Source organism: Octodon degus, unplaced genomic scaffold (assembly GCF_000260255.1).
Source record: "Octodon degus isolate 3935 unplaced genomic scaffold, OctDeg1.0 scaffold00103, whole genome shotgun sequence".
Lineage (NCBI taxonomy): Eukaryota > Metazoa > Chordata > Mammalia > Rodentia > Octodontidae > Octodon > Octodon degus.
Window position 1 is genome coordinate 8669283 of NW_004524679.1, and position 6041 is coordinate 8675323.

Consider the following 6041-nt stretch of genomic DNA (forward strand, 5'->3'; position numbering starts at 1 on the left):
GTCTCAATTGAATTAATTTCTGCTCTAATTTTTATGATTTCCTCCCGTCTTTGGGCTCTGGGTTTAGTTTGCTCTTCCTTTTCTAGTTGTTGATGGTGCAACATTAGGGTAGTTATTTGTTTCCGTTCTGTTTTCCTAATGTGTGATTTAACATTTATGAATTTCCCTCTGAGTATTGCTTTCATCTTATCCCGTAAATTACGATAAGTTGTGCTTTAATTTTCATTGATTTGCAGATATTGTTGAATTTCTTGTTTAATTTCATCTGTGACCCATTGTTTGCAGAGTAGGGTGTCATGCAATTTCCATGTATTTAAGGTTTTTTTCTGGTTTCTTTTGTCATTTATTTCCAGTTTCATTGCACTGTGGTCAGATAATGTGCATGCGATAATTTCTTTATTCTTGAATATACTTAAGAATGACCTATGGACTAGTATGTGGCCTATTTTAGATAATGACCCATGTGCAGCTGAGAAAAATGTGTTTTCAGAAGTGTTTGGGTGGAACACTTTGTATATGTCCACCAAGTCCATTAGTTTCAAACTCTGGTTCAGTTCTTTTATTTCTTCGCTACATTTTTGTCTGGTTGACCCTTCTTTTGGAGATAAGGGGGTGTTAATTTCTCCTGTAAAAATTGTGGTATTGAATATTAGATTTTTCATGCCCATTAAGATTTGTTTTTATAGTTGGGTGCTCCGGTGTTTGGTGCATACATATTCATGAGTGTTACTTCTTCCTCTTGAATTTTTCCCCTAACTAGTATATAGTGGTCTTCTTTATTTCGCTTGATCATTGTTGGTTTGAAACTGAGACTCTCTAAGAACAGAATTCCTACTCCTGCTTTTTTCTGAGGTGCTGGCGCATGTAGTACTGTGTTCCATCCTTTGACTTTCAGCCTATAAATATCTTTATGAGTTAAATGTGTTTCATGTATACAGCATATTTTTGGATTTTGTTTCCTAATCCACTGTGCCAGTCTATTTCTCTTAATTGGTGAATTGAGTCCATTTACCTTACTGGTTAGAATTGAGATGTACTGACTTATGGTTGCCATGTTATATACCTGTTTTCCTTTACTCCTTTTTTTTCTGTGTTTAATTGCTTACCCTATTTAGTTGCTTGCTTCTGATCTCATTAATGAAGTTCTGATCATTTTGGTCAATCTCTGGAACATCTTTCAGTATCCTGTGTAAGGTTGGCTTTGTCATTGCGAAATTTTTTAGCTGTTCTTGGTCATGGAAGTTTTTCACTTCTCCATCAAACTTGAAAGAGAGTTTGGCAGAGTATAGTAGTCTGGGCTGGAATTTGTTTTCATAGAGGACCTGAAGTACTCTGCTCCATGCTCTTCTTGCCTGCATGTTTTGTGAAGAGAAGTTGGCCGTAATTCTGATGGGTTTTCCTTTGAATGTGATCTGCTTCTTTTCTCTAGCGGCTTTCAGTGCATTATTCTTTGGCTGAATTTCTGGGATCTTGACTATTATATGTCTCTGTGTGTTTTTCTTTGGGTTGAGGTTCTTTGGCATTCTTTATGCTTCATTTTCCTGAATGTCAGATTGTTTCCTCATATTTGGGAAGTTTTCTGCTATTACTTCTGCCCATATTTTTTTTCATGTCATTTGTGGTGACTTCTTCCTTCTCATTGATGCCTATTAGTCTCACGTTGTTCATCTTTGCATCATCTTGCAGGTGATGAATTATTCTTTCCTGCATCCTCCTTGTTTTTAAGATATCCTTCCTTACCTTTTCACTAGCTATACCAGCATCTTCAAGATCTAGATCTCTGTCTTCACATTCACTTAAACGGTTTTGCAAGCATGTGATTGAGATTGTAATTTCTTCTATATCTCTTTGACTCTGCTTCATGCGATCTATTTCTTCCTGTATTATTCATTCAGGGAATCCTTCATTTTTCTAATCTCTATTTTTTAAATCAATTTCTTCTTTAGAAGCAGTTAGAAATTCTTTTACTGCAATGTTTTTTTCAGATTGGTTTTCCTCCCTATGTTTCTCTAGTTGCTTCTTTACTTCATCTGCTATGAGTTCTGAGAGTTCTTTTTTTATTTCAGAAAAGAATTGCGCTCTGATTTCTTCTATATCATTCTGCTGTTGCTTATTTACTATTGACACTGTTAATCATGCATTTGAGCCAGCTAGTGTCCTCCGCACTTGTTCTGGGTGGGCACTGGGTTTCTTCCATATGTTTCTGCATTTGATTCTTTATTGTAGATGTTATTAATTCAGGGATTTCTTTTTTCATTTCCAATCTGAGGTCTTCTGTATCTTTCTCCAACTGTTTCTTTATTTCAGAAGCCATTGATTCATTTCTTTCAGCTGTGTTATTTTCAGTTTTTTCTGTTAGTGACCTCTGCAATTGTTACAGGTAGGCTTGGGTTCTGAGGTTATATTTTGTCCCTTCTCTTCATTTTGTGTAGCACTGTCTTCTTACTTTGTTGTACATCTTTGCTGTTGTTATAACCTTCGCACATACTGAAGTTCCGGTGCATCTCTACAATGTTTGGACTTATCCAGTTGCATCTGGCTTGGGTCTGGTTGCTGTGCTCAGCTCCTTTCTGCTGCTGCCCTTGAGGTTGAACCTGTTGTGCCCCTGTGGCGAGACGTTCTGCTCCTGGACTAGTTGGCTGGATCTATCCTCTACACTCTCTGCAGGGATTGCAGTTGCAGGATTACACCTCAGGCGTGTATGCCAGGCCTGTGCTGTGCCTGGAAGGGTCAAGGTGAAGTAGGGGGAAGAGGAAGCTCTCCCACACACTCACTGGACCTGGGCTAGGACTGCATCTGGGTGTTCCCGGATGCTGCAGAAATTCCTACTTGGTGGGCGGTTTGGGGGAGGTACTGCGGAGTGGTGGGGGGCGGCCCAAGGGGTTGGGAGAGGGTCCGGCCCAAGCTGCGCCTGGGCTGGTACTGGTCCCGCAGGCGCAGGATAGCTGGAAGCTCTCCACACACTCACCAAACCTGGCCTAGGACTGGGCCACAAGATTTGAATGTCTTTATTTTGCGACAACTAAAACTACAGAACATATAAAAATGTACATTTTTCTCCAAAACTGATGAAACAAATATTAGAACAGATAAGGAAAATGAAACATCTCCGGGTCGGGAGATATTGGAATTTCACTTTTCCAGAATGGCACACATATTGGCAAAGACTCTACCCATTTTCCTCAGTACTTTTCATATTCCAGAGGATGTGGGAAAGATGACCTGAGACACAGTGTAAGGCACATATCTGTGGGTGATGCCAGTGGGATCTATTTCCGTAAGTGAATCACTTGTTTGATGCTAAACACAATTAGATAAAGAGAAGATTTCAACACAGCTGTTTAAGTTTTCTTTCAAAATTTAAGGACATAAACTCAGGCTTCTTGATAACATGGCTCAGCTCTTGTTGGTAATTGGTTTTATGTTTCAAGGTGTAGAGATACATTGGGCACATACAGTGATTACTGAGAAGAGCTACCATGTTTGGTAAATTCTTTGGAGTGACATCTGTTCGTCAACTTTAACACACAGCTGAAATGAAGCAGTGTGGTGCTGGATTTGCGGGGAGCACTTGATGATGTTATGGGTCGCACAAGAGGCAGAGCTTGAAAAGAATCAGTTTAGAAACTGTTAGGAAGCTGTTTGTGCTGCTGAGACCTATTGCTTCTTGTGCAAATTAAGGTTCTCCTGTAGGCCTCCTCATAAAAGCTTTCCTGACATGAATGCAATTGATGTCATCATCAGAGGTGTTTGGAACCTTATCTCTGAAAATGAATGTGTTTGATTTTTGGAAGGCTCTAGTTCTTTGGTCATCAGTTCCTGGCTCTGGAGTAAAAGATGATGTGTTACTCAATATCTTCAAGCTTGTCTTCCTGTATTTCCTGATGTAGTCTTGGCTCTTCACATCTTTAAATATTTTCCGGAGCATGCTACTGCTGCTGATGGCTCTGGAAACCTTGATGAAGCTGGGCTCTCTTCCTTATGTTACATTCCCTTTCTTTTCTTGATGTGTGTACTTGGCATTGAACTGTGCAACTTGCGCTGACCATGAAGGTAATGTGCTATTGAGATATGATCCCCTGCATACTAGTTTAAACACTGAAGTTTGATCACTAGCACCACTGCAGATCCTTCAGTCTGCCTAGCACAGATCCTCTATCACACAGGCACAGACTTTCTTGTTTCCTCTTTGAGCTTTGTACCTTCCCAATGGAGATTTGTGAAACAGGCCTACATGAGATATTCTTATGTGTTCTTGTCATCCAACTATACTCGTGGAGGACATTGTTTTAGGCTCTAGTTATTTTTATCTTTTAAAATGTATTTGACATAGTGTCACACTACACAAGTTGGACTCATATTGATCAGACCAATCACCTACACAAGCAAGCTCAGGGACCAGTGTTCGTATCCAGTGACTACATGCTGTTGTTTCTCTACCATTGAACATGCTGAGCCGGACACCAACACTGCATGGTTGTTTTCTTCTATAATCACAGTTCTGAGAGTCTGAAAGTAGGCTCTAGTTCTAAAGAAGAACATTTTGAGGAGGAATCTGCCCCCTCAACTGATTTTTTTTTATACTCGAGTCTCTGAACATATTTCATACACTATCTTTAATATGTTGTTTTGGGTGACTATTATAAAGTAGTTTTTTTTTTCTTTTTTGGTATGCAAAATCAAGCTCAGGAACTTGTGCTTTCCAGGCAGGTATTTGTGCCATTAACTATATTCCCAGACCTAAAATATAATCCTATTAATTGTGTGTCTTGTATTGTTTCCCATTGTAAGACACCAAACAACAACAAGAACCTCGAAACAAGGTGACCCAAGTTTTATGTTTCTTCCTTGTTGTGCCACTTCCCCTCTCACAAACGTCAGCAGCCTGCTTTTTCTACTCATAAGTCTAGTTTTCATCACTCATATGTGTTGGAAAGATTAAAAAGTGAGACATGGGCTCTCAGAAATGTGTAAGCTGTGGACAATGAGTAAAGGTTTACAAGTGAATTTTGAGCAAAACCTACTTTTGACCTCATGCTCAGTGTAGCCAGAGTACTAATGTAGATAGCTCAAATATGCCTTAATTCTTTGTCTTATGTCCTAAAGGCAGGGTTCTTCTGCATCATTCAATTCCTTGGTCTATAGCCTCAGATGGTATACATCTTTTTAAATTTTTTTCCATATTTTTATTGAGAAAAAATGGCAGAATAATTGGGTTTTTTGGCTCGCTGAGAATGCCTTCAGGGCAGGTGTTCCAGGCTTGAGTTGTGGGGATTGAAACATATTAACCTGAGCTGACTGATTTTTTAAGAAGGTGCGTAACGAACTGAGCTAAGGGACATTTCCCCGATATACATCTTTAATAGGCTGGGATGCTAGAATATCAGAGTTCAGAGTCTTCAAGTATGTTTAGACAGTAATCCTTAAACAGGGGTTGCGGAGATAGCTCAATAGCATAAACACTGTCATATGTGCCTATCTGGCATGTTCGAGGTCCTCAATTTGATTACACATGTGAAATAAATAAATAAGAATTTGAAATTGTGTAGGATCAGTTTAATTTCATTCTTTAAACCAGTATGAGTACATTGCTATACACAAAGCTATATAGACATAAATTTGTACAAAGCAAAAAAGAGAAAAGAAGTCCTTAAACAGTATGGTTGGAGTTCTTCCAGTCTGCCTTTGTATTTTGTCAAAAGATTTAAAAGCTAACATTCAAGTTCTTTGATAATTTGCTTAATTTTCTGCTTAGCAATACACACAGACTCATTCACTGCTTTTGCCTTTGGAGGGATGTTTGGCTAAAGACGATATTTCTTCCATTTGAAAGCTTGATATTGATTGGCTTCCTGCCTTGGAAATGATTAGCATTTAATTCTTCTGCCATGCATAGTATACCTCTTCTATCCCTTCTCAAATTCCCTGATCAAAAGAAATAACACCTCTTGCAACAAGATTTTGTTCAAAGCAGTCAACTTCACTTTGTCTGCTGGATTTGATATATTTTAATAATCTAATCTAGATTTAATTCTCAAATT